The following is a 12708-nucleotide window of genomic DNA, read 5'->3' as shown; positions in this document are numbered from 1 at the left end:
CAATCTCTAGAATAACATCTGGAAGATTCGTAAGAGCATAATAACATACGTAATTATAGTCATTTTATATATTTTAGAAAAAACTGAAAGGAGGTAGGGAAACATCTGTTCTTCTTTCAAATTAATAAGACATTTTTTTTGTTTCAAACATGATGTTTTAAGAATACATTTCCCTTGAAAAAGAGAGAAATAATTGAAGGGCACTGCTATTTGTAGCAATTTCTTCATTTCATTTTTTACTGTAGAATTCTGGAGGTGGAATTAGGTTGGCATTGAATGGCTCCAAAATTACTCCATTTCTACAGCTGGTCCCAAAATGGCTCCATCTTACTTATCCAAGTGAACACTGGACATGTATGGCTATGGTAATTCTTTCACAAACACTCCTGATAATGAGAGATGGAAGTATTTTTTTGGGGGGGGGGATTTATTCATAACCCATATGGATAAACTCCCACAATTCCCAATTCTCATTACAAAAAGAACTAGCTTCTATGCCTTCTGGAACCAAAGGTACAAAGGAAAACATATAATCCTCCTTTGCCTGTTTGTAAGAGGGAAAATATTCCTTTTCAGTGAGTTTAAACAACCAAGGAACAATATTATCAGAGATAGAAATGCACAGTTTAGGAAAAGATTTAAAAAATGTTTCCTGAGAAATGATTGCTTTAAAAAAACAGACATCCAAAGGAATTATACATTTATTCCTAAAGAGTACTTTCTCTCTCCCTCCATCTTATATTACTATGTATGAGACTCATTTTATGAAGTTAAGTTCTAGGGAACAGATGGAATTACTGCTGCACTACATACTTCCCTGTTCACTTTTATGGCAAGGTTATAGTTTCCCAGGGTTATGCTTCTGGGGTATTTTAACCTTTGATTCCCAGGCAGAGTCTGAAGAAGAGGCTCAGGATTTCATGGCTGTGAGGATCTTATCCTAGCTATCAAAAACCCAATACTTTGGGAGTCACACATTAGGTGTGTTTTATTTTGGAGCTATACGATATGGACTGAATTTGTTAATGCATGTTAATGGCTGTCATGGTCAGATCATTAACTGATTGGGACCATCCAAAGTGCCTGATAGACTCACAGGGACCTTGGGGAGCTGCCTGAAACTCTCTCTCTCTTCAAGGCTTTAGTTGACTCTTGGAACAGGGGTCCCCAACCCCTGGTCCGTGGATTGGCACTGGGCTGCAGCATGCCCGAAACTGGGCCGTGTAAACAAGCAAAGCCCCATCTGTAGGATGCAGGCAGCACTCAAAATCATGCGCCCTCCAGTCCACACAAAAACCTGACTTGGAATGAGAGGATGACCTTGGCCTTCCATCATACTAAGCTTGTGTTGATTGACTTCCTGTTCATTGACTTCAGGGAATTACCTGGTTTTCAGAATAATTCTTGGAAATAAAGCAACAGAAAAGATGCCTGGGGTATTGCGGGAAACAGAGGAGGAAATACTTAAGTCTATGTTAAGGACCAAATTGCAGCATTAAGAGCAGCAGAGTAAATCTGCAGAGAGTGCTGGCCAGTAGCCCTGTTCAAAGTGACCTGTCCCTGTGATAGAATGATCAGAGGAACATCTGCAAGCTGCTGTGACAATTATTTTAGGCAATTGATAGATAGGGGTCATTTGAATCCAGTTTGAGCTGAACTACCTTTTCATGTCCTTTTGAGATGAGTTGAAGCACTGTTTGCGGCTATCTGGAAAAAGTCTGAGCCTTTAAGTCTGGAGGATAATCTGATACTGATGTACCTCCTGGAAATACCTCCTGGAAAGCACTGGTGTACTCAACAGCACTGGATAATTTCCAAACATTCGCCAATCTTTTTAGAGAAGACTATAGAGAAGATGGTCAAGGGGTAGTTAAAGAAGGATATAAAGGAAACAGATTATTAGGATCCCTTTCAGTTGGGTTTCAGTCCTGGGCCTAGTACTGAAAGTGGCATGGATTGTACTTGTGGGTGACTTCTGTTTGTATAGTCTGGGATGGCGGTAGCACATTCAACTAAGCATTCTTGATCTCTCAGTGATATTGATATTCTTCTGAATTGTTTCTAGCATTCTGGATTAGCTCAGGAGGCTAGGAATGGGAATGGTTAGTCTTGACCTGCTGGTATCAATATGGCCCCAAAGGCCTGGATGCTGGCCCAGCTGTAAATTATATGAGTTGTGTGTCTGGCTCACAATATAGTACCTTTTATTTCATTGTGCTTTATCATTTGATCAGTTTTCTTTGCATTTGGATGTTTTTAATCCTTGTTAGCTACCTAGAGTTGTCTGGCAAGTGGGTGGCTGTATAAACAGGATGAATTGAGCAAACAAACAATTAAAACAACACATATACCGTATCTTTCCTCCAGGATGCACTCAGGATGACTAGTTCTTTGATTGAACAACTGACCAAAAGCAACTAGGTCTGACTCAGTATAAGGCAGCCTCCCACACTGCCCTCATAATACACAGAGGGTTATTTTCCTGACAAATCATAAGAAACTGTCAAATATATGAAAAACATGTCCTAAAATATATAGTTGACCTACAGAAACCCGAGAGGAATGGAGTAGAAGAGTTGCATACACTACAGACCTACTGTAAAATACAGCTTTGGTTTCCCATCACCCATGATGAATTCTGGTGGACAAGAATGGGTTCGGGATATATTATTTTTCCCTCCTAAAAAACAACACCAAAACCTGCCACCCAAACGTAGCGGAGAACACATTATCTGGGATCTTAGGTGTTAAAATAATAAATAAGGCCGAATCGCCTCATTCACTTTAAAGGGTTCATCTTCCACGCACTGATTCGTTTATAACGCAACGAAAACGGCGGTCCTTCCATTCTAAAACGAAATCGGGATCTTTGTCGTGCCAGGCACAGGCCTGGCTGGGAGGCCGAACCCGACGAGCCGGGCGTACGGCGTGGTAGCTCTCTAGTCCGCCACCCACCCAACCCTCCCAAACAACCCCAAGAAGCGTTTCTTGGCGAGGGCCGAGGCAGGAAAACGGCAAGTGTGTAACGGGCGTGCAGAAGCCTTCTCCGGCCTCGGTCTCTGGATCGTGTTTCTTGAGCTGAGTCGCTGGCTGGCTGGTTGGCCCGGGAAGGGCCCGGGTTACGGCTTGGCAGCTCCTTTCTTCGCCCGCTGCAGAAGAGAAGAGAAGAGGAGGGGAGGGGACAGAGCCGGAGTTGTGGGAGGGAGAAGAAAATGAAGAAGAAGGGGAAAAAAAATAAAAAAAAACATGTTGGGTCATGTGGTTGCATCACGTGAAAGGGGTGTCAGGCCCAGCAGCAGCAGCAGCAGCGGCGGCGGCTGCACGACCTGAGACGGAGACACAGACAGACGCTGGACGCTGGGCTTGTCGGGAGGAGCGACAGGCACGCAGGGAGGGCGGAAGCCTCACCGGACGAGTTCCAGCTGCTACTAGCTGGCGCTGCCTGTCTGGTCTGCCGGAGGGAGGTAAGGCGTTCGTTCCCCTCCCCTCCCCTCCTCGCCAACCTTGATTGCAGCTGCCCACTCCTCTTCTGTGTTGCTGTGTGGGAACTGGGCTCTGTCGCGCTCCTTCCTTTCTTCCTCCCTTCCTCCCTCTCTCTTTCCCCTCCACCCACCCATCCATCTCATCTTCCCCTTCGGAGGATGCAGGATCCGCGCGTCTGGGCTTCCCCTCGCCTTTATGTCAGATGCTCCCGGCTGTTTGCGAAAGATGTAGCGGCTGGTAGTGAGGGGTGGGTTGTTTCCCCCCCCCCTTTTTTTTGGCTTTCTTGCTTTTTTAGCGGTCTTTTCCCTCACGAAACCTGGTGATCGCTTGCTGGGAGGATTAGGGAACAGATGTGGGGCAATAGAGTCGGGGGTGGGTGGTCGCGTGGAGTCCCCAAACGCAGGCTGGCCAGAGGAGTGGGTGGAAGTGCCTGGGGTCCGGGAGTGGGGGTGGCAGGAAGGATGGGCGGTGGGGGGAGGGGGCGCAGGTGGCGCGCAGGGAGTCTGGTAGTTTAGGATTTGTGTTCTTTTATTTGATGGACTGCTCGTTCTCTCTTCCCCTCCCTCTGTGTGTGTGTGTGTGTGTGTGTGTGTGTTGTCTACACACCCTGGTCTATTCAGTCAGGAGGATATGTGGAAGAAAAGACAGCATCTGGAATGGAGCCCCCTCTTTTGAACGGGAAAGGGGAAAGGAAAGGAAGGGTGGATGGGTGGGTGGGTGGGAAGAACAGGTCTGCAGCAGAATCCTCTCTTCCTGAAACACCTTGTCTCCACCTCAGGAAGATTTGAGTCTTAAAACATACTTTGGGATTTCAGCTTGGGGATGGACATCCAGTTTGTGTGTGTGTGTGTGTGTGTGTGTGTGTGTGTGTGTGTGTGTGTGTGTGTATGTATGTATGGGGAAGTTAAGATCTTTAGGTGATATAGGGGGAAGGAAGAAAATAAACACACCTTAATCTTTTGTATCTCTTGTATCAGATTTACCCCAAAGCAAGTCATATTTAGGTTTAGGTGTTTTGTTTATGCAGGTAGTCCTCAGCTAACGACCACAATTGAACCACAGATTTTTGTTGTTAAATGAAACATTTGTTAAGGTAGTTTTGTTCCCATTTTACAACCTTCCTTGCTGCAGTTGCTAAGTGAATCACTGCAATTGTTAAGTTGGTAACCCAGTGGTTAAATGAGTCTGGCTTCCCCGTTGACTCTGCTTGTCAGAGGATTGCAAAAGTTGATTATATGACCTTGGGACACCACAAATATGAACCAGTTACCAGGCATCTGAACGTGTGGGATGCTGCAACAGTTACAAGTGTGAAAAGTGGTCATAAGTCACTTTTTTCAGTGCCATTGTAACTTGTATGGTCACTAAACAAACTGTTGTAAGTCCAGGACTATACATATATGTGTAACATTTAGATTTAGGCCCTTTTGTGTTGTCATTGAATGCAGAGCATACTAAACTTTTGTTTTCAAACGTGAGTTTGAAAGCTTGGACCCAGATATTGCAGAGAAGAGGAGCAAATAAATGCCCAAGAAGGAGCTTTCCTCAGAGGGTACAAAAATGTAGCCCTCAGTTTGTGGCTCTAACCTTCAAGTAGGAAGAAGATGTGATCTTCTATAGACTATTTCCCCTTCATTCTCCCTGACTTTTGTTGCCTAGTGTATTTGCATTGGGTCTGTTTTGCAGCCAGTAGGAAGGAAAAGGTCATTCAGGGAGAATAGCTGTACTTTTTAGAGGAAAGCCCCGTATTAGCACACTGTATTAAGCACAGTGTATTAAGCCCAATTTAAGCCACAGGTTTATGGGGTGAAAAATCCAGATCAAAGCTTGATAATATCTCTAGCACCAATCACAATATCACAAGAGATGGGCATCTTTCAAGTTCTACAGAATTTAAGCAATATGATTTTGTTGGGTTAGGAAATTTATTTTATACTGAAATTTGTTTGTTCCAGAAATATCCCTGACCCATATAAGTTTACTTAAGTGCTTGTATAAGTCAGATTCAATGCTGTTCAGATCCATTAGAATACTCTTTCAAAGACTGATTCATTAAGGTTTTCAATTACAAGAGCTTCATATCTCCTTACTCCCATCACATTTAAATGTACGTGTCTGCCCCGTTATAGAATAATGTAAAATAAATAAAATACTTGCAACACTGAAGATGATTATAGCATTCTTTTATTTGTGAAAAACTTTGCTTTCTATCTCAGATTAATTTGAATAAAAAGCACCTTCGCTGAGGACTTGAATGCTAGACAAGAAGTTTCATTGGTGATCTGCTGTTTCTTGGCATTCTGGTATCTTGATTTTGATTTTTTTTAGAATACTTATAACCTTATATAATTAAGTCCATTTGGTTAAAATATTGTTAGTGTGGCTGTTGTGAAAACTGTAACTTTTGATTGTAGTGCTTTATCTGACTTCTTATACCTGATTTTCCTGAAAATATAGGTTCTTAGTCACTTTAAAAAAAGTGGTCCCATTTCTTTTGATACAGGACTGAAAGCAGAAATAGCTCAAATGATGATGTAATCTTTCCAAATGCTAAGCCATATTTAGTCAAGGTGAACTTTCTTGAAGTTTAATGCATTTTTTTTCGTGATTAGAGGGCAATGTTTCTTTTAATGATCCGGATGATCTGAAAAACAAAGCCACATCCTGGGAAGCTAAGAAAAAGGAAATACGTTTGAGAAATAAATTCTTAATGCTTAACATTACAGTTGAAATTTGGGCAAGAGCACCTTTTTATTTTTAATTGTTCTTAAGTCAGCCTCATATTCAGGTATGGCTAGTCAGCATTTTTTTCCTCATGATGCCCATAAGTACCGTTTTTCTCCAACAATACAGCCCCCCCAATAGGAAGACCCAGCATGTTTTCTAGGCATAAAATGAAATAAAGGCCCTCCCCGCAAATTTAGGCCTAGTTTAAAACATGCAAAATTGGGGGGGGAAGGTGGGGGGGGGACTTGCCATTAGGAGTGCCGCACGGGCAGCTACGCCTCACCATCAGCCGTTCCTAACACCATGGTGGAGCACAGAGGGCTCCCTTACGCCTCCCTTACCCAGGTCAGCAGGCAGGCGGTGTTGGGGTGGATGTCTGGCAGCGTTTCAGCCGCTTCTCAGGCCTCTGTAGCTTCCACAGTTCCCACTGGTGCTGGCGCCTCTATCACCAGCGCCATCTCCAACAACAGCGTCTGAGTCACTCCCGCTTTTCCCCCATCCCCGTAACAACAGGAAAAAAAAGCATTTTGAGGTACCTGGAAGTGCCGTGCTACATTTTGGTTTAATCCCAAGTGGATGGGTGGACCTGAGAAGAGCTGAGCGAGTGTCTCTGCTGCTGCTACCCTTGGTGCTCCAGCCTCGGGCTCTGCAAGTTTGCAAAAGTCCCGGTGCGCAGCCCGTTCCTGTATTCCAAGTGCCCAGGCTGAGCTGCAGCTGTTCCTCTCTCGCCAGCGCTGTCTCCAATAACAGCGGCAGCAGCGGCGGGAACCGTGGAAGCGTTTTAGCTGCTTCTCGGGTGGAGGAGTCGCCTCCGTAACTTCCATGGTTCCCGCCGCTGCTGCCACTGTTATTGGAGACGGCGCTGGCGAGAGAGGGACAGCTGCAGCTCGGCCTGGGCACTTGGAATGCAGGAACGGGCTGCGCACCTGGACTTTTGCAAACTTGCAGAGCCCAAGGCTGGAGCACCAAGGGTAGCAGCAGCAGAGACGCTCCTCGGCTCTTCTCACGCCCACCCAGCCCCTCGGGATTAAACCAAAACGCAGTGCTCAGAGCTCCCAGGTACCTCAAAATCTTTTTTTTCCTGTTGTTACGGGGACGGGGGAAAAGCGGGAGCAACTCAGACGCTGTTGTTGGAGACGGTGCTGGTGCGTGGGGGGGGGGAATTAATTCACCCCCGAAAAGATGCCCTAGCCGTTTTTTCAGGGCTCAAAAAATAAATAAGGCCCAGCCTTATTTTGTGAGAAACACGGTAGGAGAAGAGATATTTGTCTCTTCAGCCACTGGTTCTCTGTAGCTTCCCTCAACTGGGAGGTTACACTAATCTCAAAATTATTAGATCTTGCTAGACCTGTCCTTCATGAATTTATATATTGTCATTTTAAATGCAGCCAAGTTAATGGCCATCATCATATTTTATAGTAATGAATTCCTAAGGTTAATTATATTCTTGTGATGTATATACTTTCCTTATATTATTGGCATTTTATATTTTAATCCTTTCTTAATGACCCCTAGCATGAAGTTTCCCTTTTCCACAATGTACTTTGTCAACATCTCCATTGTGCTATCCACTGCGATCCAAAACCCCTTTTCCAGTTAGTTATAAGCTACTCAGAACCCATCACTGTATATGTAAATTTAGGGGGATGAGGGATAAGATTCAGAAGCACTATTAGATCAAAAGGCATCCCTATAATTTGTAGTTATTAGATGCCTCATTTTTTTAGATTTATAAGCCATTTCATAATTATGATGCATACTTTCTCTGTGCAATAAATTGGCATGCACATAAGTACATATTTGTCCTGTGAGCATGACATTATTATCTCAATAGTGTCCCTGCGATTTTTCTTAGCGTTTTCTATTTATCATTTTCTTTCTTTATTTTTTTAAAAAAAGAAATAGTTCGGTTTAATGCTAAGATGAGAGATGATAATGGCATAATGACTGATAATGAGCTGAGCATGAGGTCACACTCAGTTCATATCTCACTTCAACCATGAAGTCACTCAATAGTTTTAAATAAATCCCTCTTTCACATTCTGAAGACAATTAGTATTGGGATCTAATATAGAAAATTGTTAGGATTTCTGATTTCTGATTGGAGACTCAAGCACATAAGGAATATGTTGTAGAAATATGTTGTGTAAACATTATCATACCGGTAGTAATATACTATAATGTAATATACAAAACAGAATCCAAAGAAAGAAAGTGGAAAAATTGTTTTTTACACCTGCTTTTTCCACCTACTATCTTAATTCCTCTGAGATCTCTATCCCATGGACCGACAGGTACAACCTTGAGGTTCTTCTCACAGTGGGAAGGTGAAACTAGAGGAAGCACTTATTTATCTGAATCTAACCTTCTGGATGAAGATGATGGTGATGGTGATAGTGATGATGATGATGATAACGACAATGACGACAATGACTTTTTGTTAGTGATGTAGTTTAGTTTTTTTCCCCTCAATCTACATTTTTCAGATATGTTGGACTACAGCTCCCATAATCTCTAGATGAAATAAATCATTGAACTTGTTGGATAGTTACAGTGAAATTTTGATCCAAACCATTTGGTTGATACAGTACCAGATTAGGGAAAGTTGATGTTAATAGTGAATAGTCCTATTTGCATTTCCCCATGCTGTTAGGATGTATATAGGTGTTTATTACTTGTTCGGTTGAAGTTTTAATGCCCTACCATTTCCATAAAAGATGAATTGCTCAGGAGAGAGAATAGGATTGAAAACTATACTAGAACTGCAGCAATAAAAATAAAGAATTAAGACAGTAGCAGTGGATTTTAGATAGAAGATAGATAGATAGATGGATGGATGGATAGACAGACAGACAGATAATCTGTCTATCAGTAGGTAGACAGATATAGATAGTTATATAGGTGTAGGGTGGTAAAGATATCTATAATCAGTTCCATTTGTTAATTTTCTGGGTTCTCTTCTATTAATCGTAATGCATGAATAAAGTTGCTGAATTCATTTGAGCTTGATCAATGTTGTTTTAAAACCATGATTAAATAAACCGGTTTGAGATTAATGCCATTTAAAAGGTAGAATCATACATTATGGTCAGCTTTAGTTTATTCAGCCATGGTTTATTGAATCAACCATAGTTGGCTGAGTTTTGCATAGTATGCTAATCTACATACTTTAATTTACAAGTTTCATTTCATGTAATAAACGAAAGAAAAGCAAAACAAATGTTATAGGGATTTCCTGGTAAAGATCCTAAGATGGGACTTCCCCCAAGGATGGGACCACGAAGAAGGCAAGTGCTGGAACACAAACTCTGTCCTTTATATTCAACTTTATATGCAAATATGACAGTGCCAAGCTTGCGTTGTGAATAGCAACATGCTTCAGCATTAAATATCTTCTAGGCTAGTTATGGATATGTGACCTTTCCTGAGGTTTCTTTCTTGTAAAAGTAAATCCAAGGTGACATTTTCATTTTTGAAAAATCTAAAAAAGTTCAAATTCTTGATTGTACTTCAAGTTCCCGGGACACGTGGCACTTTTTTCTCAGGCTACCCCTGATGGTCCTCAACCATGGAAGTCAAGAAAGGCCACTGTTGGGCACTTCTCTTACTTTCACCCTTGGCTTCTGGTCTCGAGTGCTTCTGCTCCTAACATGTTAGCTGTCAAGTGAGTGTTAGGCAGGATGCAGCTAGAAGGACGTTTTTCAGTAGCTGGGTTCCTGCAATTTATTCCACCATTTGTATTCTATGGCGATAGCTGTGTTAATTTTCTTTATTTATTTATTCACCAGCATTTGAACTTCCCACAGAGGTGCAAGGAACAATGTTATACAGAATCCACATTAAATTACCTCTGAGGCAGCACTTTTCATCTGTGAAGCCATAGGCTTCCTCCATAACCTATAACCTCCGTCTCCCAAATCTTTGTGTTACCCATCGGTGCTGAATATGCTACTTCCATATAATACAATATAAAAGCCAATTAAAGTGATTTTTATGCGGGTAGGCTCATAATCTGTTGGTAAAGCTGCCTAACTGGGCAGGTTGCCAACCATTTGGGGAAAAAAATAAAATCTTATTTCTGACTTGTTTTGTAAACATTTGGGATGAGACTTGAAAGCTCACTTTTACTGATGATGTCAATGTAACTTATTCTGTGCCCTTGACTTACCATCATTGTTAAACAAACATTTGAAGCCAATGGGTAAGCCAATTTTGCTTAAAAAACTGTAATTTGCTTAAAAACTATGGTAATTCACCAGGGCAAAAAAAAGAATAAAATCATGTAATTTACTTAATTGCTTAGCAACAGAAGTTCCGGTCGCAGTTGTGGTAATAAGTTGAGGACTATGTCTAATAATAGGTATTTTTCATTTCATATGGAACCATTTGTTGCTTGTATACTTAGGATTTATACTGGCTGTTTCCTAGGATGATTTGATTTCTTATTGTACCCTATGACTATCATTAAGCGTCGTACCTTATGAATCTCAACTCTTGACGAATGTATCTTTTCTTTTATGTATACTGAGAGTATTTACACCAAGACAAATTCCTTCTGTGTCCAATCACACTTGGCCAATAAAGTATTCTATCTATATCTATTTTGAATTGAACAATTCAGAAAACGATTGGCATCACAGCCCAATTTAACTTCATTTAATTAAAGACATGAATAAATAATGATAACTGATAATGTCCTTACACTAATTTTGTGTGTTAGTTAATTTTTGAAACAAATATAGAATACGTTGAACTGAAAGTGGAAAAATCTCTGTAGTTTAGGGCCTTTCACCATGTCAAGGATTACATTTTTATCAGGAATCAGAGTCATTTACTTATTGCTTTAATTTATTTAGTTTTATATTAAGGTAGATTATACTGATTCTGGTTACTGGTCTCTGCAACTCAGAACTGAGTGCCTCTAAAGCAAGTTTGTTTTTCTTTGAAAGCAACATTCAATTTCTGAGAACATGTTGATGGTAAAATTCTAAAAAACGTTGGGGGTGGGGGCAAAATTCTTCGGGTAAAGTGGATAATGCATCCAGAATATATAATGTTAATCTATTAGCGTAGTGTATTAGTGTATTAGCTTACCATTGGAGAATGCAAGACAGTTGTCTCAGGTAGCAGATATTAAGAGAAATAGGAAGATAAAAATTATGAGGTATGCAGATTTTCTTGTGTCTTCTCCAAGCTACCATAATGTTTTCAGGTGAGGCTTTCCAAACATGCCTGGCTGCCTGCAGGTTGGTCAGTCGGTCATCGGTCTATCTGTCTATCTGTCTGTCTGTCTATCTATCTATCTATCTTGTCTATCTTATCTATCTATCACATATATAGCAATTTTATTGTTCTTGCTTTTTATTGTATTGCTATTGTTATAGCAGTATAAAAACATAGAATGTCCCTATAAGTCAATTTTGACTCCTGGCAGCTGCCAACACTTTTGGAAATGGCTTGCCATTACATAAAGCTCTCTCTATAAATCTCTCTTGGATACAGAAGTGTATCTAGTTCAGTTCCGTTGATTAGCAGAATGTGCAGAGGATTTCAAAGGAGAAAAGAATCGGAATCGTGCCTGTAACTTTGCTTGTTATTTTTCCCAGTTCATCTGACCTCTGTATTCCCAGCTGGGAGTTTGAAGTTTTGGTTTGAATGTGAATAGACCTCCCTGCTCATTTTGGATTCGAATATTACACTTTTAGTAGCCACATTAGAGTGTACTTCTGTGAAAAAAGCAACCTAGTGTCTTGTGGTATTTAAAAGATGAAGGAAGTTTATTGTATAATAATTAAGTACCCTTGTCAAATCTGTGATGCAACAGTTTTGCAAGTGGATTTCTCTTCTGTAAGTATGGACAATAAAGATTCTCTTCTTTATATAGGAATAGCTAATGATTTGAAAATGAGATCAGAATTGGTGTGGCCTACTTTTTATACAGCAATTTCCTTCCTCCAATTGGAATGATATTTGAATACATTAAATTATCTTTTGGGTTGTATTCTTAACATGTTTGCATGATCCCTTTCTCATTTGAAATCCTCTGCAATAGCTAGCTTCCAATGTCCCAACAAAGTGATTGCCAGCCTGAGATGCAACAATCTATGGTCTGATGTCACCTCAAGAAGTTCCAAAACATAGTTTTGATTGTTTTCAAAACACTGCTGTTCCAATGATAAACAGTATGTAGCCCAGAATGAAATAAAAACTATGAAGATATTTATGCTTTCATTTTAATTGGCTGTTTACATATCTCTTCTTCTTGGAACAAAATAGCCTGTGGTAAAAAGAGTACAAATATACTGAAGTAAAATTTAAATATTAAATCCATTGTAAACAGCAGTAACTGCAGCACTAGTGTATCTGTGTGTTGTGTATATAACAGATAAAGCTGAAGATAAAATAAAGTTGTGAAGGTTTAATGATCATACATGAAATCTTGCTTCACAGAACACACTGCACCAAAAATCAAATGAGCCACATTGTAGCATGAAGTAG

At 40.7% G+C, this 12708-nt stretch overlaps 1 protein-coding gene across 2 annotated transcripts in view; it reads left to right on the top strand.

Moving 5' to 3' along the window:
* The first annotated feature begins 2889 nt into the window (after positions 1-2889).
* Positions 2890-12708, top strand: part of TULP4 (TUB like protein 4) — a 92457-nt gene continuing 82638 nt past the window's right edge. The window contains exon 1 of one of the 2 annotated variants that reach the window (XM_026705061.2): positions 2890-3464. The gene's annotated coding sequence lies outside the window, so the exon portion shown is untranslated. Of the gene's footprint in view, positions 3465-5699; positions 5787-12708 lie in introns of those variants that run through there. The other variant, XM_087938910.1, reaches the window with a different exon arrangement.

The sequence above is a fragment of the Pseudonaja textilis genome, chromosome 1, assembly GCF_049901715.1.
Source record: "Pseudonaja textilis isolate UNSWEBS1 chromosome 1, rPseTex1.2, whole genome shotgun sequence".
Classification (NCBI taxonomy): Eukaryota; Metazoa; Chordata; class Lepidosauria; order Squamata; family Elapidae; genus Pseudonaja; species Pseudonaja textilis.
Note: the sequence above shows the minus strand (reverse complement) of the source record. Positions and strands in the feature narration are given on the sequence as shown.